Source organism: Pteropus medius, unplaced genomic scaffold (genome assembly GCF_902729225.1).
Source record: "Pteropus medius unplaced genomic scaffold, Ma_sr-lr_union100, whole genome shotgun sequence".
Lineage (NCBI taxonomy): Eukaryota > Metazoa > Chordata > Mammalia > Chiroptera > Pteropodidae > Pteropus > Pteropus medius.
The window spans coordinates 38,555,423-38,579,034 of record NW_024351730.1 but is presented as its reverse complement, the minus strand read 5'-3'; the positions used below and the strand labels follow the sequence as shown (position 1 = coordinate 38,579,034).

The 23,612-nt window shown below is 35.9% G+C and overlaps 1 protein-coding gene across 2 annotated transcripts in view; it reads right to left on the bottom strand.

Annotated features, from left to right (window-relative positions):
* BMPR1B (bone morphogenetic protein receptor type 1B) overlaps positions 1–20,766 on the bottom strand; it is a 332,744-nt gene extending 311,978 nt beyond the window's left edge. For both annotated transcript variants that reach the window (XM_039845744.1, XM_039845752.1), the window contains exon 1: positions 20,619–20,766. The gene's annotated coding sequence lies outside the window, so the exon portion shown is untranslated. The remainder of the gene's footprint in view (positions 1–20,618) is intronic.
* Positions 20,767–23,612: the final 2,846 nt, after the last annotated feature.

Sequence of the window (23,612 nt, the reverse complement as noted above, 5' to 3'; positions counted from 1 at the left end):
TCCATGTCCTACTATCTTTTAATATCCTCAAGATCTACTCCTTCAAATGTTCACATAATCTCTGAAAGTATATGCCATCTTGCAATTATTTTGACAGATGGTATATTTCTTCTTGGAGTAGGGATCTCCCAGTCAGCCTGTGCTAAGATGAGACCCTATTCAGGCTATTCAACCTGAAAGTAATGAGGGACAATGCAGATAGGTTTTGGGGAGCATAAGCATCAACTTATAAGCACGAACTTCAGGTAAGGTCACTGAATAGACTCCAACAAAGGGAAGGCTGATTAAACCCTGGCCAAGAAATAAAGGGAAATTTGAGGCTTCAATACCATCAAGCGCATCCACCCAACTGTCTCTATTCCCAATCTCAGAGTCCTATTCTGCCTCTACCAAAGTCTTGAGTTTGACATAAGTGATCTGTCAAAATGATACACTTCATCTACTTTCAGCCCTGCCACCATTATGATTAGATCCTGGGCCTAGTTTTCAGCATAATATTCTCTGTGGATACAGAAATGAGTCCCTTGTAAAGCAATTATAGAGGTCCTCTGGCCCTCACAATGTGTCTTAGGTTGACTTTCAGATGTCCTGGGCCTATCCTTTTCTTTTTCAAGGGTTCTATAGCTGTCAAAACATAAAAATCCTAACATAGTTTGCCTTTCACACACAATTCACACCAAATAATCACAGGTAAAAGCTGTAGTCATTGTGATGTCACTGCATGCTAGAGGACACTGTCAGTTCCCTTACAACAGGTAGTCCTCATGGCCTTCAAAGAGGTAAGCAGTCCAACTATAAAGCCCCATCCAAGTATCGACTTCTATTCCTGTTCCTTAGAAATCAGAGTTTGAGACAAAGCATATATGCCACTGATTTTTTGGCAACTACAGGAAAGGAAGAGTGAAGGTAAAGGGGAAACGGGGCAGGACAGAAGGGAAAACAACTATAAGGTGATACATTAATAAACTGACCAAAGCTTTATAAGAAATCACAGTTGGCTAAAAGGAACATCTCCACAGTGGCAGGCCAAATGGAAGCAATTTATCTCCCATCTCCTCCCTATCTCTCATCACTCATGGGTCAGTGTCTGTTACACAGCATGAGAATTCTGTATGTCCAGGCTATTTATCTGGCCCCTCTAGGTAGCTGATGGGGAAGCCTGAGGCTCTGTGGAACTAGACGGTTAGACCTTGCCTTGGATTTGCTCTGGCTCCCACCCCAAAGATCATGTGAAGTCTGCCCCAAAACACAAGAGGGAGGCTAAGATAACCTATGGTGTCAAAGATGAGGTTATGAAGAAAATAGCCATGTCTTTACACCCATAAGAATGGCATAAGCTATTACTGGGTCCACACTAAAAAGAAAGTAGGGAAAGTAGATGAGGTCTGAGGGGTTGATGGAGCCCAAAGAATATAGGGAGAGACATGAACTGGAGCCAGTATAAACTTCGTGCCAATACATATTAAAATTTAGACAAAAAAAATGGTATTTTTATAAAGCTCAAAATATACTGCTTAGGGATACACATGCATATGGTAAATTGATTAAAAAAGTGAATAATAAAGATAAAAGTCAGTTTAGTGTTTGCTCAGATGAGAAAGAAAGAAGAAAGATGTGACTGAAAGGTACGGAGGCTTAAAAGGTATTGGTCTTAACTTTGTTTCATGAGCTGTCTAGTAGATATAAGAGCATTCACTCTATTATTCCTTAAAATATACGTTATATACCCTTTAATATGAAAAAATGTTTCATTTAAAAGCCTACACATTTTAAAGTAAGAAAAGAGCAGGAATCAGACAACTTAGTTTCTGTAGCTCTGCTACAATATGAGCAAATTTTCACAAAGCACGAAACCATCTTAAGACTTACTTGCATATCAAATAAGAATTTGATTAGATTTTTTCACTAAGGTCTTTTCTGCCTTTGACATCAAGATTTTTGTGTGAATTAACAGCTTTTCCTTAAATCATTCCTATTGTACAAATTAAAACTTAGAACTATATAACAGAAAAATGATTAGAGCTAATTTGCATTTCTTTTATAAATTTTAAGAAATTATCAGAGGTAATGGTCAGTATTTCTAAGTAGTAAAACTCCTGTTTTTCTTTTCTTTCATAATAAAAATAACATGAAGCACATTCCTACTTATTCAAAAGTATTGTTTGAGTCTTTTACACTTTTTGTCTTTTCTGAGCATAATGGAGACTTCATGGATATAACTGAAATATTTATTAACATATCTAAAAATATGGGTAAAATTATATAGAACTATACTTGTATTATAAATTAGAATGACTTCACTGATAAGCAATTTGATGTTATATATAAAAGCCTTTGAGAAAATATTTAAAGATCTATTCATAAAAAATGCTTATGCATTATGTATAAAAAAATAAGAAAAATGTAAACAAATGAATATTTTCCAGTTATTAACTAAAATATTTTGAAGTATATTTAATGACATGAGAAAACATTCATAATATAATTTCAAGCAAAAAACAAACAAAATACAAAATTAAGATGGTAACTTTCCAGCTTTTTAAAATCTAAAAATAACACATGAGAAAGAGTGAGGAAAATATATCAAAATGATTACAAATAACAGATTCCAAGTAGTGCAATTTCCTTTTTGACTTCTTCCTAAGTTTTACAGTTTCCATTAAACTTATAGTCATTTAATTAAATAATCAGTTCTGGCAGAACTAAGACATAGCAATATAGTAAATTAATGAATTCTGAACTTTGGGATATCATGAAATTTGTTTTCTACTATTTTAGTAAGAAATTTTAATAGGACATTTAAATTCTGATGTTTTCACACTAGTAGCTTTAAGTATTCTGTCTGTGTAAACTATGATATCGAGATTCCTTTCCAGAACTAAGAAGAAAACACATATACAATTAGCTGAAGAAATGCATGTGCTTATGAATTTTCTAATGCCACTGAGGCAAAAAAAAATAAAATAAAATAAAATTAGGGTACTTTATGCTTACTGCTTAAGTGAGCAAAATGACACCAAAATTTACCTAGAATTGACCTTCAATTCATTAAAGGAGTGCGGGGAGGAGGGAGGGAGAAAAAAGTGAGGGAAGGAAGGAGGGGACAAGGGTCCTCAATCAAGAAAACTGTCTAACTGCTTCTGAAGCAACACTATATACATCAACTTTTAACATGAAACAAAGGAGTCTTGTTATAGTGTTCTATAAAATATTTCAAAACACCCCTGAATTTCTTTTGTATAGCTATTGGATAGATTATAAATGTGATTTTTAAAGTAACCTTAACATGTTAATACAGAGAAAATAATGAGGATATAGAAACAAAAGTTTCAAAAGGGAAACTTTCAGACTTTCAGAAAAAAAAAGTTATTAATTTCTAACTGTAGTAATAATATTAGAAACAGATGTCTATCTACTTTCAAATCCAAACTGGATCATGGTTTACACAGTTTAATAAAACTTTAATTAAGGTTCTGCAATAGTGTAAACTGATCATGTCATGCAACTAAACACTTGCTGAATATTAACATCTCTTCAAGCTCCACTAACGCTAAACTTAACCAGACTTTTCATAATGCATCCAAGGGGAAAATGTCATTCAAATTAATAAAAACATAATTCATCCTCTTATTTTATTATATAAACTTTTTTTTAGAAGCAAGCATTCGAAATAGAAATGGAAGGATCCCAAATCGAATGAAAAGGGGAGGAAATAACGTTGTTTCTAAGAACTTCTTGTTTCTAACTAGGGAGTTAACATTTTAATATGAATATCAATGATCTAAAACTTTTGCATTTGGAAACATGTTATAAAAAAATTTTCTCATTAAAATTGATCAATTAGATTTCTAAATTTGCTTCAATCTATTTTAGTAGAACAGTCTTATATAGATACCTAGTAAAGTAGCCTGAGTATCAATGCCACTTAAAGATATTTAAAATAAAGGACAAGAGTGAACATTTACTGAACAATTATTGTATAAGGCAGAGTTCTAGGTACTTCATTTAATTTCCAGAACATTCTTACTAAGTTGGTCCTCTTATTATCCCCATTTTACAGATGAGGACACGGGGACAGCTGGGATACAAACCCACCTTGGCCTCCAAATTCCAATGTTGAGCATCTACAATGGCTTTAGTCAAAATACAGAAGAGAATTTTTTTCCTATTTTATGTCTCAGAATGCATTTTTAAAATGAATCCAACAAATGGCACTTTTTTAAAATTCCTAAGCCTCCTCGCATATTCTCAAAGTGAAAATTTCCACAATGACAAGGAAATAAAGGTTAGAACCATACAAAATAGGGAAGTCAATCGACACTGACCAAGCACCTTTTGGGTGTTATATCCTTATTGTGAAATATGTACAAAAACAGAGGAACAGAAGACAGCTCCTGGCATTCAATACAGTTAAAATGGTAAAGATGTTGATTACACTAACAATTCAGGAAACTAGTAATTACAAATTGATACAATGCAGAGTACATAAGAATAGACGAGGGTTGGGGCCAAGAAAAGGAAGACACGAGTCCAGTGAAATGGCATTAACAGAATATTTCCTGAAAGTGAACTATGAATTAGGTCTCAAAAGAAGGGAAAAGAACAAGTAAAAAGAATAGTATCCATATGAAAAATTCATAAATAAAATCATACATCTTGGACATAAAAGGTAATCAGATTATCTTTTTCATTTTTTCAATCCAACTTTCAAAAAAGGAGTCCATATGAAGGGGCAACTGGCCTTACTGTTTTACAGTCTTCCTCATTTCTGATTCAAGAGTTTTAGTATCATGAACCCTAATCCATCCACTACGGCCAAGAACATTTTCAGCATTTCTTAAGAACTTCAACTTTTTCGTTACCTTGTTTTCCCTTACCCAAAAGAGCAAACAATTCATGTGAAACGAGTAACTCTATAGTATTCAGTGGAGGCTTCCTACTTTATGTTAACAGCAAACGGTCCAGGAAGAATTTTTAGGGACACAGATGATTTGTTTTCTCTATTTTACTTAGCTTAGTAAAAGTACAATTTTACTTGACTAAGAACAATTTTCCTGTTCGCCTAGATTCTTTTAACACATACTGACATACTATAGGGAAAGGTTGCTATGGATAATCTAGAAAATACCACTGAAATCTTCACATACAACAACAGTAGAGTTGACTGCTGTATGAAAATATAGTCCTTAAAACGAAATTACTAATCAACTTGAAAATAATAATATATCAAGTATCCTGGACATTTTAAAGGCATTTGAACATTAAATCAATCCTAGAGCAATATAAAAAAACATTTTAGGAAAAGATACAATGGGCATTACTTTCTCGTACAAAGAACCAGTGTAATTGTACAACATTTCAAACTAGTTTAGTCTTTGCTTTTATATTAAAAAGAGTTTTAAAAAAGAATACTTAGAATGGGGAGTCGCAGAAATAAAGGTAACCAATAAGGCACACAGAAAGTTGTTATTAATTAGTGAAAGTTATAATCACAAAAACTATTTTATCATATTGCTGGCATGCTCTACATATTTTATGTATAGTAAAATTAGCCTTAGAATCCAACACAAACATAAAACTGAATCTGACTTCTCAACAAAAATGTTTTCAACAACTGCCTTAAGTTCTTAGAAAATAATTCCAAGAAAGTATGGTATTGACTGAAGCCTAATTACTTCCTACTAACCAAAATTATTTGCAACCCCCAAGTAAAAGGTTTATTTATAAAAGTATGTAAAATGGTACATAGTATAATTATGTGAATTTTAAGTATCAGCCTCTCATGTAAAGAATTATAAAATCTCAGAGGTGATAGGTTTGGGACTTAATTTATAAATATTCTTTGTCTCCAAAATTTCAAAAAACACCTGAGGAAAAAAATACAAACATGAAACACTTACGGTGTCTTGCTCTCAAGAAACCACAGCTATACTACAATCTTTAGCTATGATAAGATTGCCCAACTTGGGTTACCGAACCATAGCATTTCAGAGCCAGAAAGACCTTAGAGAACCTAGCCAATCTTTTATTTAAGTGATCAGTCTGAGATTCCAAAACTAATTATGGCCTTTCCTGCTTCCCAATCATCATTCTCCTCAACATACTCCTTGCCTCCTTCCCCTGAAAAAGAGAACAGATGTAAAATGCTAAAATAAGAACAATGAATGTATTGAAACATATTACTCTATCCCATTCATTACTGTGATGAGAAATTGCTAAACAAGAATTATTTGACCTGAGAAATGAGAACACAAAGAAGATCTGAATTATATAAGATTATGAAAGTTAAAGTAAAAAATAATCAACTAGTCCTTCCTTATTATACAGTTTCATAATAAAATTATGAAGGGGTCATTCAGTGATCTAAATGGCAGGTAAAATGAGAACAAACAAAAGGAAATACCCTTGACATGCATAACAAGCCTACAGTATAGGCTGCAGAACAGAGGTCGCATCGTTAAATCCAGTAACATGATTTTAAAATAATCTGGATCATTAGTGAAACAAATATCCGATTATTTATGTTGAACATAAACACAATTTTCCATAATGGAAAAATTGTATTTTGGAATATAAGAAGTCACTAAGGAAGCTTTAGATTTGTTATGAATTATACTATAGCTTAGTATGTTTTTGTGATATTTATACACACTTGCAAAATCAAATGATCATCACTGGACAACAAAACGTGTTGATTTAACACATACGTAATATTTTAATGTTGTTTTTTTCAATTTACCATTTTGTTTTTAATGCCTAAATCTATTTTAAATTTTGCTTTCCTCATAGTACTTTGGCTCCACGTAAAATACATATTTAATCTTTATTTTGGAAACTAAAGATTTCTTTTTTAATTTAATAATTCTGCCTTGACTAAACTCTATGGCTACAGCCAATAGACCCCATTGCATTTTGCTCTGAAAACAAACAAACAAAAACAAAACAGTGTTATGCTTAAAACAAAAAAAAGAGGTTTTATAACTCCTTCTAGAAAAGACACTTGAAAGGATATAAAGCAAGCTGTCTGACAGGCAGACAATGTCACTTTAGAAGGTTGCAAACCAGCTTGAAGAACAGCAGCAGTGATTTCATTTCACTCTAGCATATACTGACAAATCAAAATAGAGGAGGTAAAATTTAGGTAATATATCTATTATAGATGATGATCTAAAGTCCATTTAAATATTAGAAAAAAATGATTTACAAGAGGTTCAAAATTAAACTCTGTTTGAAGATTTAAACTATGCTTTTAATTTATATCTTTTGGTCCCTTCCATTAACTGAACTTTTGCGAATGTTTACTATTAGGTATACGGTATGGTACTTCCTTCGAAATAATTGTTTACATTTAAAAATGTCATTTCAGATAAATTGATCAATTTTAAATAATCTTTTTTTATCATTTGCATCTATGTATTCTTAGCAAATTACCTGATCTATTTGATTTCCCAAATTCACTAAAATGCCACTACATTTAACCCATCTTAAATGCCTCTCATAATTAGCTAACTATCTCTTTCTTTCTCTCACACACACACAAAAATGTGGATCAAAGAGAAGTCAATTTTAGTGAAGATGTGGTAACTCTGCTCTAAAAAAGACAGTGCCAGTACTCTCCATATAGATATGATCCATAACTGAAAGGGCAAGAGGTTGGGGTGGAGGGGTGGAGACTATACCGTTTAAGGTACAAAATATATTTTTTTCAAAGTTTTTAAACATTTTCTCTATCCATCTCGCTTCTCAAAATACGATCAATAAGCCAAGCCTCTATCTCAAACGCTCTTTAATAATCAACCTTTCTCTATGCTCTTCCAGCACCTTTCACAAGCAATTACCATCCCATACAGTTGTTATGCCCAGGTCTCTTCCATCCCTTGGGAATCTTTCCAAACTCATGGACCATCAAGGTTGAGTACTGGTCATCTGTGTCATCAATAATTAACACAAAATCTGGATTTAATAAGGCCTCCATCCTTTAAACATGGATTTAGAATCAGATGGTCCTATATTAGAATCCTGGACTACCACCTGCTGAATCTCACTGTGCCTTAAGTTCCTTCAAAAGTAAAATGGATGACAATCACTACTATCTTAAATGAGATGGGTTTATTTAGCATATTTATTGGAATCTAAGAAAGACTCAAACATGGTAACCTCTTTTTTTGCTTGCTTATATAGCTTAACCATCTACATCAATGCTAACCCTTTCGCCTTTTTTATCCACAGCCTTTCAAATTTCTCCAATTTAGTGTTATAAATATTTCTTAGAAATTTGGCAAATTTGTGAGGTCTATATATGCTAAAGCATAAGGTCACTGAAGAATTTAGGTAATGGCAGGAGGACTAGCTTTGATTTTTTCAGGGGTAATCATGTGTTGGCAAATTAAAAGCTGAGTGGAGCCTCAAGAGAGAAACCAGTGGATATAATCCACTCCATTTTTTTAAAAAGCCCTTGACAAGGTACTACCACAAAAGTTATTAAAAAGAACTGAGTCACCATAGGATTAGGTTAACTTTTACTGGAGAAACAAAGAATACAGTGAAAAAAGGCATTGCTTTGGCAGGAAAACTATAAATAGCAAAGGTGCTGGAAGTGGTCTTATTTAACGTCTTTATAAATGATGTAGAAGAGGAAATGTAAATTAAATTTTCCAGGTCTGCAAGATACTAAGTTTTTCCAGTACGTGTAATGCCAAGACAGTGGGATAACCTACAAGATTTCCAAAATTTTATGAGTTACTAGGGGGACATCTAATAAGATTCAAAGTGGAAAACTATGGGGTTATGCATTAGGGGAGGAAATATACAGACTGTACTTCTCAGGATAATGAGCCTTAGTTACAACAGCAAGGAGCTTGAAAGTCACTGCACTGATGTGTTCCCATGGCCAACAAAGCTAACAATGGCACCGACATCACCTAAGAACAAAACCACTATTCTCATCCTACTTAAAAACACAGTTCTTCTTTACCTATAATACTACGTGCGGTGTTAGTCTAAACACAGCCTAGCCCTCCAAAAATATCTACTGCTGAATGAAAAAAAACTATAACTCTAATTCAAAAAAGATTTAGAAACTGAGGAAAATCAAAACAAATAAAAATATAAATAAATAAAAATAAATAATCAAGTGGACCACAGGACCTATGAAGAAAAACAAGAAAAATCGGCAATCTTTAAGCCTATAAAAGTGAAGTAACAAGGAAACATTGGAGATGTTAAGACTCATAGCCTCTATACAACAATGGAAAGCATGGACGAGACACATGTAGAGCTAACGAATGGCTGCTATACTTCAACTGGAACACATAATTTCATTCAGGAAGGAAATATAAAGCCAAGAAGCCAAACAAAGAAATTCTCATCAGTTCCAAAAAGAGAACAGTGGTTTACATTGAAGAAAACTAAAATTCAGTAAATTTTAAAAGTGGAATCACGGAACACCAATCCTAGACTCCTTTAACATGGCCCCTGATGGCACTGCCTTAGGACAGAATAATAGATTGCATCAACCTGGAATTTCATAAATATTCTCACTGACTTATTTTGTCTTTCCTACACTCAGTTTATTTGTGCTCTGCATTTATTTTTTGATAGTGTATTATGTGATTTTAAACATCTTTTCCCTGAGAGCAAGACACTATTTCTCTGACACATATAGCATTAAGTTCATTCATACTGCATAAATATTTAATAATTCTATTTATAAGAAAGACATTATTCACAAACTAAAGATGTAAAATATTATCGTTAAACTGCATTATACCTTCCAGGTTTAGGCAAGATGAGCCAAAAAAAGGAATTTAGTCTCATGGTAAGTCAGGCTACATGCTAGTAAGTTATCAGAAAAATGTTGATCAACACATAATAATGAATTTCAAACCACAATTATAAATACATGAAATTTCAAATAAAATAGGAGCTAGAGAGTATTTAGTGAAAATCCTACATAACACAATTACAGATTTTTGTATATCAAAGAGATTCTATTAAGGAATGAAAAGTTTTTAGTCCGAAGTGATATCTACAACATATTTTATATACTATATGTCTGTGTCATTTTCAGCTTTTTTTTAGTTGTGAAAATCTGTTTAAATGTTTAAAACATGGACATTCCATCAAAACACTTTGAATGAAATTATACAATTAAATGAGTGATTACATAACAAAATAGAAATACGTCTTACTGTTATTATCAGTCTGTGATAATATTAAAGTATCTTAATATTATGTCTACTGAATACCAATTATCATTCAAATTATGGTAACTCAGTCAAAATTCCAATCCATCAGAAGACGGTAAGCTAGTAAGGACGCTGGAAGTATCCTAGAGGGTCAGGATCATAGACTGAGCATGTTTTAACCTCCTCTAGCTCAAAAAAGTGGTCAGAGGAAACGGTGTTTGCAAATCAAGCGCAAAGTGAGAGAGAAAAAGAGAAGGAAGAAGGGAAAGGGGAGGAGGTAGTTAGAGGAGAGTAAAAGAGAATGCAGTGAACATACATGTATTCACAGTATTGAGGAGAAAAGAGCCCAATTTTAACATTCAGATTGTGGCAGATACCACGAAGGTTTTTTTAAAAGCTAAATATGTTTCAAATATCTTTAAGCTGCTAAATATGGAGTATTCAAAAAATAAAAGCATTATGTTATAGTCCTTGTACCAAGCATATAAAATAATGTCCCTATGCTGTTGATCATAAAGGATAAATTTTATAGCTAAAAAAACTTGAAAATTGAGCTTTTGTAAGCAATTTTCAATTTCTTCACGGTTTTGTAAAACAACAGATTACAGCATAAGAGAGAATGCAGAAAATATAGTGTGAAAAATCTTTGATGCTTCTTAAATACAGACTGCTCCCAGGCAATAGATTTATAAGAAGTTTTGGATTATCTGTTTTTACAAACACCAGCTCTTCCTTTATCAGTAAAGGTGTCAAAACTTAAATTCTACAAAACATTTTTTGGAAGAAGTTAATTTATATATGACTGTTTTCTCTCAGCCTTAACATAGTCTATAGAATGCTACAGAATTAAGTTACAGAATTAAGAATTTCTTATAACATCTATATATAAGGAGGAAGCATACATTATTTCATAAATATGCATAATTATGGGGTAGGAAATACCTAATTTGCCTACAAAAATTGCAAAGGTTTGATGACTAAAGCAAGGAGTGAATCAGGTCCATTGAGAATTACTAAGAAAAACATAATCAAACATAAATGCCACAGAATACAAAGATCATTTTCCAAATTGGTTCCAGAACCAGCTCCTAGGTAAATTTCCATGAAAAGCTAATTTAATTCAATTAAACAGTGTAGCATGGTTTTCCTCTTCAGAAAGAGTTTAAATATTTTCATTTGCTGCAGATGTTAAAGATAAGTGTTTTAAAGAATAATTAATTTAATCTCAAGTGAGATGGATTCAAAATTGTTGAGGACTTTTGAATGGAAAAGGACTTACTGAGCAGATATATTCCAATCACTACAGCATCCATCCTTTATGAAGTACACAGAGTAAAACTTATGACAATTAGTATTTCTGAAGTTCTTACTTATGTACTGCCATATAAATACAATATTATTTCTATTCGAAATTATAGGACAAGATAAAATACTTAGAGACAATGTTTGTCTTCCATATCAGTATATTATTAGAACCCCTACCTCCAACACACACCAAAAAAAAAAAAAAAAACAGATTTATTATTTAAAAATTAAAGTTATATTTATTTTGGAATAATTCAGGTTTCTCTGAATAACATTTCCTAGTTAATCTCAACATTATATAAATTCACTCACAGTCATTCAGGGTGAGTAAGTAATGCCTCCAAACCCGCCTGGTCATGGATTCCTGTGCGTCCATCTGGCTGCTGGCTAGAACACTGGAATGACTCATAAAAATGAAGCAACCTGAGGTCACCTACTCCAGGTCTTTTAAACAGAATTGCCAACTGCTTACCAGGTGGTTCCAATTTCCGAGAATACTTAAAATAAGAGAGAAACTCATTCTAGATACACCATTTTATTTTCATATTGTCTCTGGCCACAGGATTCGGTAAGTAAGGAAGGAAGCTCTTTTGAAATGTAGATTACCAATCATCTGTAGGCCAGAAATCACTGCATGTCTTGGACTGAGAATATTATATAAATAAAGTCAATGGAAAAAGAAAGGCAGGACACAAAACTATATTATATTATGTTCCCAATCATGTAAAAAAAAAAAGACCCAAAATGTTAATAGTGGCTATTTCTTTGTGTTAGAAGAGCGATTTTTATTTTATTTGTTACAGTTCCCTATACTTTTCAGGTTCACTTCAATGAATATGTACTCTTAATGATTAGAAAAAATAACAATAAGTAGATTTTTTAAAAATATTATACACTGTAAACCTTGAGTTCAACAATTCCCAGCAGATACATCTGTAACGGCAGAAATTCTTTCTCTGAGTAATGAAAAAGAAAATTCACTTTACCTCTAAAATGGAAAAGAGGGAGAAAATTAAAAAAAAAAAAAGAGCTGTGTTTGGTTCCTACTCTATGATAGGTAGAAGAACAAATGCTGGCAATAAGAACAGTCCCTTTCTTTCGGGAGACAATACACTGGTTAAATGCTTATTCAATTATTTGTATTCATCTTTTCCCAAAGTATGTTCTGAGGCATATTAGTCCAGCGATATATGCAGGGAAAACTAGAAGGGTCAAAAACTCCTTTTTAGGATTGTCACAATGCACACCAGCATAATAAAGTCTCAGAAAAGCTTGCAGTTTTAAAATACAAAAAATTCCAAGACTTCTTAGATCATTTATTTACTTATCAATGCTTCTGTGGTATTTACTATGTGCCTGGCATTGTTCTAAACACTTTACAAATATACACTATTTTAATCCTCAAACAAACCTATAATCACTATTATTGTCGTTCCCATTTTACAGATAATGAAGCTGAGACACAGAAGTTTCAGTAACTTGGCCAAGGTCACACAGCTAACAAATGATAAAGCCAAGATTCAGAGCCGAGCCAAGCCAACTCCAGAGTCCCCACAGTTAACCAGTAAGGCTATGGGGCCACCCACGGAATCTTTCTCGGGCTGGCTACACACCTGGCATTCCACAAAACCACTGTTCTGTGGAACATACTGGGAAAACAAATGCAATCTAGTAAAACATACTGTTATATGTAAATTGCTTATCTGAATTAGTCAAATAGCTCATACTACCTCAAACTCCAATTTTTCACTAAATATATAATGAGACAAAAAGAACTAGCAATGGTATTAGGCCTAAAAATATCTTGAAAGTGATTACTAAACAAGAGAAGTTTGTTTAAATTATTTTCCCTTTCTGTTGTCATTTAATTAATTTTATCAGACATTACAATCTAAAGGAGTTTGGGTGAAATAAAAATCTGCATGACTTAAGTTCTAAGTATCTCATAATTTTCAAAGATTGTATGTGTGGTAGAATTATTGATCATTTTTGTTTTCTTCTTCCTGCCTATCTTACTTTTTAAAAATTCTAATAAATATAACCCAGAAGGAAGACAGGGAAGCTTGTGATTTTATATTAAATTATTATACATTAAATATTATGTTTCAAAATGAATAGATTGATATAGAATGGTGTTGTCCATGTATGGTTAAGTGAAAAATGCAAGTAACAAGATCTTATTTTTGTTTAAAAATACATAAAAATGCACAAGAAAATTCTTAAAGGTTATATATATGTGTGCATCAAAATAGCGATTTTAGATAATAGTATAAGGCAATTTATTTTCTGTAGGTTTACCTGAAATTTCTAATTCTCCTATCAAGAAGAGTTATTATTTATATCATTGAGAAAAGCTTTTAAAATTCACACCTGAAGAGCCTGCATAATATGCTGGTCAACAAAAGCCACTTAGAAACAAACACCCCTGCCTTTCAGTTGCTTGTGCTCTCAAGCAAATGCTACTCCTTTCTATTACTCCCTACCACTGCACACTATTTCTTTCACCGCACTAATCATAAATTTAATTTGTAAATATTAAGTTTAGTTTTTTTTATTTCCTACCTCTTCCCCAATGCTCATCTCAAATAAAGATACATTTCTGCCTTTTTGTATCCACAGTGCCTAGCACAGTGTCTGGTCCTAATGAGTCTATAAATTTGCACTGGATTAATGAATGATTGAAAGAATGAATGAGACAACCAAATTACATACGTAGAAGGTATACAGGCTATCAAGTAAGAAGTTGAAACCAATAAACTGGTTGACAGAAAAGTATTTATATAATAACAACATAGGTTTTCCGTGCCATTGTGCATAGACAGAAGCATAAAATTTGGAGTGGAAAGTAGATGCCCAGTAGATTGATAGATGCTCTTATCAATCCAATAGGTTTCCCAAAAAAAGGAGGCTTTTCAGAAGCTGAATTAACAGAAAATGGGGCCTTAACTGTTACCATGTCTGATAAGAAGAGGAGGAGGAATGTAAAAGAACTTGAATGGTAGTGGAGTAAATCAGGGAAGTAAAAGCAGAGCTGTTCCAGAGATTACTGGAATCTGAAAGGACAGAGTAATATATAGAAGGCTACCTAAAGAGAGCAGTGACTTTCTGTGAGGGACACAGGCAGCCCAAGTTGATCTAGCAGAGAAGGAGCCAAGAGAATAAATACCCTCTCTCCAACCTCCCTCTAATCCCTGCTGGGGCTCCCCAATGCCCTAAGCCATCTGGAAATCAGAGCTGTTCACCCAGGTGTTCTTGTGAGCAGAAAGCATGAGGTAGAAGTGGATCTGGAGAGGCAAACGGAGGATGCCTGACATAGAACATAATGGGAACAACACATGAGGTTTTAGCGAAATCAAGTTAGATGGGAAGAGAAGACGTCCACATACAGAAGGGACTCCTTTTCTGTTTTGTTTTGGGTTTTTTGTTGTTTGGGTTTTTTTTTGGTAATACATTTTTATTAGTTTCAGGTATACAACACAATGGTTAGGGCAAAAAAAGTAAAGAAATGCAGAAGGGATTCTTGAATAACTGAAAAAGCTCTAAAGAAATAGTGAAAGATAATTGCTAGATACATAAAAATGTGATGTCAGTAGTTTGCAACCCATTTAAGTAGAGCGCTACATTCTGCAACAAGAGGAATGTGGGGATACTCCCCCACTGTGTGTATCATTATGGCTAAATGTTTATTGGACAACAGCAGAATAGTGGCTTGTTTCCAGAAAAAGAACTGATAATAATTTAGCACTTTTTGTAGATGGTTGTAAAGTGTATTACTTAGATAAAACTCACTGATTTATATCAAGACATTAATTTAGACAAAGGCATCATCATTACAGACTTCCTTGGAATCATTTTGGATTCATAAATCAACAAATTAACTAGTGACAGATGTGTCTGTACTTGTTTAAGTCCATATCTATCTAACTGCTATGAAAATGACTAAAATGTTTATCTCAAGACAGCCAGGCAAGAAATGTTATAAGGCAATATATTGGATTGTATCTTTTTTTGCCTTTAGCCAGTAAGTAAATACGACCATCAGAAAAATCATTTCTAAACTTGCTACTTAATATCTTCTAAAGCTGAAGGCACATGGAGCCATATACTGGTTGATAGGAAAAATAAATGAATGAAAACTATGGGTCTCTAGCAGACTGCATCCAACAGCATTCCACAAATATTTACTGAATGTCTACTGTATACTAGCTCTTTGCAAGGGCCTAGGGTACAACGATGGGTGAGTTCCAGATCTAACAACGTGAACTTTACAGTGGAGTCTTTCAAGAAGCTTGCAACGTTTTCAAAGCTGAGGGGTAGAGAAAAATGACACTCAAACCTGATTAGAGAATTCTGACTTGCTTCCTTTCCCTTGTAACCAGAATGCAAATTTTATGTGACATCTGGGAACTATGAGGTGCTGAGGTCTGCAATTTAAAAGTAAAAGCAACTGTTGAACCAGAGAATTGCTGTAATGTAGATCAAGGCAAAAAAAAAAAAAAAAAAAGGGAAAAAAAAAGCCTAATTCAACTCAGTGACTCTTACTCAGTGATAAGAACAGTGTTTGATCCATCTCTCCAGGTTCCACCCTTGGGGAAACCACGGAACTCTCAACCAGTTCCTTCTCAAAGCCTCCCACATTATCTTCAGCATTCTTGCTCATACTGCAGACAGACATGTTAAGTCAGATTTAAAATCCTGTTTAAAATCCTCCAGGGTGGGTCAATCAGATGTACTTTGGATAAAATGCATACTTCGTAAGGGCCTGGCCATCTCCCTGACCTCATTCTTACCACTTCCCCCAACTGCCTGAGTGCAACCACACAGGCCAGTGTGCGCCCAGCTTGTTGCTGCTTTAGAGACAGCCTTCACGTTCCCTCTGCCAGGACATTCTCCCAGATCTTCACTGGGCTGGCTTTTTCTTGTTGTTCAGGGATGTCCTTGGAGAGGCCTTCCTTGATCACTGCATAGAAAGTAGCCCAGTCATTCACTGTCATATCACCCTTATTTTTCCTCGTGACAACTTCACTATTGAAAATAATCTTACTCATGTACTTGTTTATAGTTCATTGCGATTCCACTCTCTAGAGTGCAAGTTCAATGACAGCAAGGATCTTGTGTCTCAGATGGCTGCAATGTCCTCGAAGTGTATAATAATGCCAGGCAGAGAGTAGGCACTCAAACATTTAAACAAAAATGAATGTAATTAAGATAACTAGCATGTCAATGGATATTCTAAAAGTCATGAAAATGGATTACTGTCTGATGTAAATCATGCATTATCTTTTTTTATCTTAATACTATAGATGAGCTTAACAAAGATTCCGACGTGTCATTAAATGTCCCTCTTGTCCACCCCTAAATCTTCATTTATTTCTCTCAAGATCCTATTCCTGACAAGTTTTCTTTTCTTCAATTTTAATCATTAATTCTATGTGAATGACTGTTAAATCCATATTTCTAGCCCCGGCCCCTCCCTCCCCTGAATTCCAGCCTGCCTCTGTATGTGGCAATAACTTCTACTTCAGTTTCTGCCATCATGTCAATTTTAGCATATGGAAACCTGAAGTGAGTATCTCTCAGGCAAAATCTCCTTCTATCCTTAATACTTTTATCAACCACCCTCCAGATCCCAAGATTTAAGAGCTAGAAATTATCTTGATTATGAAATTCAAGAGCTAGAAGATCAGAAAACATCAAGTGAAGTAGTCTCCAAGACTTTTTCAACTGTTAGCCTTTTTTGAAACAAAAGCTCACAGAGAAGTCAGATATGTGAAACAGATGAATTTGCAGTTGTTCTGGGAGTTAAACTGGTGGTCCCTAAAGAAAAACTTCAAAAAGAGCCCCTAATCTGGTCCAAACTTCGTTTCCTCTCCACCCCGCTTCAACACACTCACAAAAAGTAGAGGAGAAAATTTAGGAGAGCTTAAATCGTTTTTGCAGGTAGAAATATTCTTCCCAAGATGACACAGTTAGCACTCAAAACAATGCTTAGCACAGAAAAGCACCTTAGAAGTCAATGTTCTGAAAGGCAAACGTTGCCTCCATGCTTATGTATGACAAATGCTTATCAGTTATTGCAAATTGATAAATGTCATGCAAGACTCTTATTATAGGCTGGCATGAGAAGAAATCGTCAGTGTTTAGACAATTGTTACAGTCTAATAATAGCTTTAGCCACTTCCAATGAAAAAAGGCAAGCCGGAGTCCAGTGAAAAGAACTGTGACAGTGAAAATAGCACAAGGTCTTGGTTCCACAGTCCAGTGACTTCGCTGTCTATTTCAGAGCATGGTCTTCAAACTCTTTGAGCTTCGGCCACTTCATCTTTAATATTAATGTGTACGATAAGATGCTTCCTAAGACTCATTCATTCCTCAGTCTAAGATCAGTGATTATTACCATGCTAATGTATTTCCCTTAAGAATTAGTATCACAAGTTAGAGACAAACAAGAAAACGAATAATCTTTCAAGTATTGTTTGAGTATTTTTCATATGCCAGGTACTCTGCTGGGCATCTGAAATTCAGAGAAGGAAAGAAAAGAAACGCTATCTCAGCTCAATGAGAAAACAGCCCAGTGAGGAAGAGCCAAGCAAGTAATTATACAGTGAAGAAGTGAACATCAAAAGAAGTATGCTCAGCAGCCCCCCAAGAGGCAGCAATAAGGGTGCTTATGAGAATCAGGAAAGGCTTTATTAGGTTGGACCAGAAGACAACTGATTTTATATTTGAATGATAAATATACGTTGAGTGCTAAGGAAGAGTGGAGAGTGCTATATGTACCAAAAGATATCACATTTTAAACTGCCTTATAAACAAATAATAAAATCAGCATTTACTGTAATAAAAATAATTTATCGGGCCATCTCACACAGTTTTCAAAGTTTATGAGGAAAATATTAAGTCAATTTCCTTTTAATAAATGTTATGTTAACGACTGGAACATTTCGAGGGACATATATGAACACACCATGAGTAGAGGCAGCACGTCACTCAGGGACAATAATCTAACCGGGAATTTCAGACAACCCTGCCTGAGCTAAATGCTGTACAGCACCTGGCAGACAAGGTGGCAAAGCCCCTATAAATAGTGATGATTCACTAACATGACATAAATCAAGATTTTAACTCACCAAAAACTAACATTTTGATTTAAAATCACAAATCAGTGCCATTAAAATTCATCAGCAGACCCTAGTATATAAGTAATGAGATCATATCAACTTATATCTTGTAACCAAAAGGAAAAGGTGGTTTTCTAAATGGTGAGTCAGATTAGACAAATAACACACTGTATCAAGTTTTGTAGCCCTAGGCCATATTTGGCTAAAAACAAAGGTACATTATGCAGGACTAAAGAAAACAGTGAAAATCAGAGCAATTAATTTCCCAGCTATGTTTCCCATTAAAAAAAAAAAAATCACTACAATTTGCTTATAGCATCCAACCTTTTTTGCATCACACAATGATCTAAGTGTGTAATAACTTGCATATTTCATTAAGATGTAATATCCTTCAAAACATCCTTATAGTGAAAGTTTTCCAAAGAAATTATTGATCTCTGGAATGTCTCGTTTTAAAATTACTGACAAATCCTTTCCTATTTTCTTTGCAGTCAGAAATAATTCTTCTTGATCACTAGAGTGTAAAAAGTTGTAACAGTACAGATTGAATATTTTCTTAAAACAAATGTCCCAGTTGACACAGGGCATTCCCCATAATTTTCCCAAAACAATAATTAGAAGAGCTGTCACTAGGATCCTAAAAAATATGTAAGAAAACATATTAGTTGGCATCAGTTTAGTACAGCAAGAAATTTCCATAAGTGCTTTTTCGAATTATTTTCAAATATTTTCTGGCGGAGTTTTCTCATTATTGGTGGAGACTTTTGTGTTTCTTTCCAGAATTCAAGAACCTTTACTCAGGTGTTTGTGCTTCACTCCAGATATGTTTGGTACATTCTCTTTATGTATTGAAGGCAATTAAACAACTCTCTTCTTCTGTTTTCTTTCACTGGCACCTTTGTGGCTGCTCAGTCACTGACCTCACCTTAGTGGAGCGGTGACTAAGAGCAATTTCTAATAACTCAAGGAAGCCACAGTGTTCCCAATGTATAGAAAACAAGTGAGAAGGACCCGAATCTAGCTGGAGTGGTGCGGCTCAAAAGGAGTATGACACCGCACCCGACAACTTCCGGAAGATCTCTTAATGTTTAAAATCCTAACACCAGCAAGGGACAGACAGAACCGAGCCCTGACAGAAACAGGGATGAGAAGACAAATGGGCGCAGAGAGCGAGAGACAGAGCAAAGGAAAGATGATGAGACAAGAAGCAGAAAGGCAGCCTCCAAATGAGAACGAAAGAGTGTGGGAGACAGAGAGGGACAAAGATAAGGCGACAGAGAGGGAGGGACACACAGAGACAGAAAGACAAGAGAAGGGGGTGGGGAGACAGAGAGACAAACAGACCCAGGGAGAGCAAGACAGAGGGGGTGGGGAGAGGAGAAAGACAGAGACTAGAAGAAGACGGACAGAAACATGAGAACGTGACAGAGCGAGCAATAGAGAGAAAGAGACAGGCAGTAGCAGCAGACAGAGCCAAGTCCGGGACGCGCGGATCAGCCCGCTGCGCACTTTCTCCCGCTACAAGGCTGGGTCCCAGGAGGCGTCCGAGGCAGGTGGCTCCGTTCTAGCTGGGCGTCTTCGGGTCCTGTCTCGGCGGGCTCCTGGTCCCCGGCCGGCGCGCTCCCTCCCATTTCCCTGATTCCCGGGCTGCGTCTCACTCTCCCTCCCGCCCCATCCCTGGGCCGGCTGTCCCGACTCCCCAACTACGGAGCACGTGTCCCGCCCGCACCCGCCTCTGCCGCCGACTCCTTGCAGCGCGGACACGAGGTCTCGGGGTCCCAGCAGAGCCTCCCGCGCACAAAGCCCAGCGGCCACTGCCTGAACCCCTCCCTCCCCGCCGCCCCACGGCCGTGCTGCTCGTTCTTGTCCTCGCTCCTGCGCGCTCGCTCCTGCCCCGAGCGACGTTGCCGAGCCCCGCGTCGGCCCCGCGTCCGCTCAGCTCCCGCCCGCTCAGCAGAGCCTCCCGCGCGCGGGACCGGCCCCGCCGCGCCCGCCCGCGCCTTACCCGCCGCTGCGCTACGGCGCTGGCGTCCTCGGCGCCGCAGTCCCTGCGATCCCGAACCGTCCCGGCGCCCGCGCAGGCCCCGCGCCAACTCCGCGCCCCGCGCCGACCGCACCGTCAACTCCTGGCCGCCGCGGTCGCTCTGCCGCCGCCGCCGCTGCCGCCGGACTTTTTTTTTCCTCTCGCTCCTCGGCTGCCTCTGGAATTTTTTTTTCACTTGCCCTCTCCAGCTCCCACTAGTGATTGGAGACTGAGAGCCAAGTACTTAGCGAAGGGATTACACTTCTCGACGCACTTGGAGCTGCCCCAGCGGCGCTGCCTGTGTTGAGGAAGGGCGCGCGGACCTGGGGAGCCACGCGACATCGCTCCCTTCCCCAGCCCTGGATCGAGGGTGAACTTCCAAAATGTAGTCTGCCTCTCAGGGCATCATTTCCATTTCAATCATAGATGCTTTCTTACTCATGTATGTGTAAGGAGGAGTTTCAAAAACTGAAAAAATAAATCCTAAAAGAACAAAGGTCCGTGGAATTAAAAGCACATTGAGAGCTGGGTGTCCCAAAGATGATCTAGTATAGTGGATTTAAATTTTCAGGGCCACTGACACTTGAGAAGTTAGTAAGATGTTGACACACCTCGTAAAAAAATATATATATATATATATGTGTACACACACACACACACACACACACACACACACCCCAAATTATGCCTGCAGGTCTAGACGGGAGTTTAGGAACTCAGAAGCATACAATTGGGCCTCCGAAGAAAATGAAATATTTCCTTTCTTCAAATAATTTGAAACTGTTAAAAACAAGCAAACAAATACTAACAAAAAAGCTTCCATTTGTATTTGATGATATTTTACAATTAGTAGTGTTTAGTTTGGAAAAGTATGTAACGTCTTTGTGTTCTCCTTGCTAAATTTTTAAGTGTTGAAACATTTTCTAAGAAAGTAAATAAAATGAAGCTACTCTACAGTCTTTCGGGAGACTTCAGGAGAATAGTTAACCTTTTAAAATCAGCCATTTTGCCAACTCTATCTCCCAGGGAGATATCTAATGACTCCCAAATATTTTTTTCCTCCCAATCCTTTTCAGCTGCCTATCCCCCAGAATTAATTTCCTCCTTTTGTAAAATGTTTCCAATCGTCCAAATATATTGACGGATTACCATCAAACGTGTGATTTAAATAATATAATACAATTTCACTTTCGCATAGCTTTTTTACAAAGTTCTTCACATCTATTTCTACCGTCTGTTTAATTCTTAGCCTACCGTTTTCTTTCAGCTCCTCCTCCCTCCTCTTAAATTATTCCAATTAAATCCTTTTACATTAGATATTATATATAATCCTTTGAATTTACCAATAAGAAATAAATTAAATTGTGTATAAGTTTATTTTATGCATCTCCCACTTAGGAGCAGGTGATGCTCCAAGCATTTATTAAGAGTCTGTGAAATGTGGGCACATTTTCCCCATCAAATAAATGTCAAAGTCCCCATGAAACTCTATTTGCCCCTCAATGTATCTGACCCATACTATTATCAGGTCTACTCTGCATTCTGGTTCCTGGTGCCAGACTGGAAGAAGAAAGTACTATTTAACATAACTCTAGAAAATTTTCAAAACAGATAGTAGTTGTCTGTGGCATCATCTCCCTTCCTTTGCTCAGCCTCCATTCTAGTCCCTAGTACCGGTATTTATTGTCCCAAGAATGCCAAGGTAGAATCCAGCCATTCTACCCTCACCCCAAGTTCTCTCTGCAACTAGATTACCTTCCTTCTGGTGGTCAAATTTTCTATCTCCATCTTTCAACATTAACTAGCTTTAAAGAAAAGAAATCAGATTGAATGAATCCCCTTCTACTATGTGAATTACTGTGTGATAACTTTTCATTACCAATAACAAATATATTTTTCCTCTTAGAATTTCAGTCCTCACAAACTGCAGTGAAATAAATCAGACATTATGGGAAAAGTTTTGGAATAAAAAGTATTTGGGCTGCCCATATCTTTTCAGAAGCTGTACTAAGGATTGCCTGTCCCTAGCTTAACTGTGTTCAGCAAATATCCTTCTAAACATCTCTTGATTATAGGACTTGTACAAATTCCATTTAGTTAACTTACAAAAAAATAGGTAATTTTTTAATTATAAGGTATTTAAAAGTTATAAATCAGAGGAATAAAGAAATTATTAAATTATTATAGGTTTTTATTTGAAAAAAAACAAAAAACAAAAAACATTCTGGGTAGAAGAGAATCAGAAAGGTGCCATCAGGGAAATTGTTTGAGTTGGGCCTTAGAAAGTAGCATTTCAATAGGTGGGGATGGGGAATCTGGGATATAAGCCATTGAACAATCAATATTTATTGAGTACCTGAGATTCAAACCCTGTCCTCCCTTCTTGAAACTCATAGAAGAACAAACAAGATATTAAAAATCAAAAAAAATTAAAAAACTGGACCATTCTGTGAGAAGTACAGTGATCAGTACATGAACACACAGCTAACTGTTGGAGTAAAGAAAAAAATCTGTTCTTCCTAGGAATATCAGGAAAAACTGCACACGGTGGTCACATTTTATCAGGGTCCTAAAGGTTCTTCAGAGCCCAAAGGGTGGTTAAAAAGAGAATAAGCATTCTAAGCAGAGAGAACAGTATGAAAAAGCATAATGCATTTAAGGAGAGCCAGTAGTTCAATGCTGCTACCCAAGTTATGAGGAGCAAGTACAGCAGGTGAATCTTGGGCTAAGCAGGTTTCCGGAATGACCTTGCCAGCTATACTAATGAAATAGATTTTTCCATGTTAGGCGATACGGAAGCACTAGAAATTTTTCAGCAAAGGAGTTAAATGGTGGATTGAGATTTTCCAATCATTTAGAGGTAGAGAGGGAGAAACGAAAGCTCAAAATCAATTAGAAGTTGTCATATAAAGAGTAAAAATCTGAACCAAGATAGTGATATGGCTACCAAGATCATGAGCGGCCTCGAAAGAAACT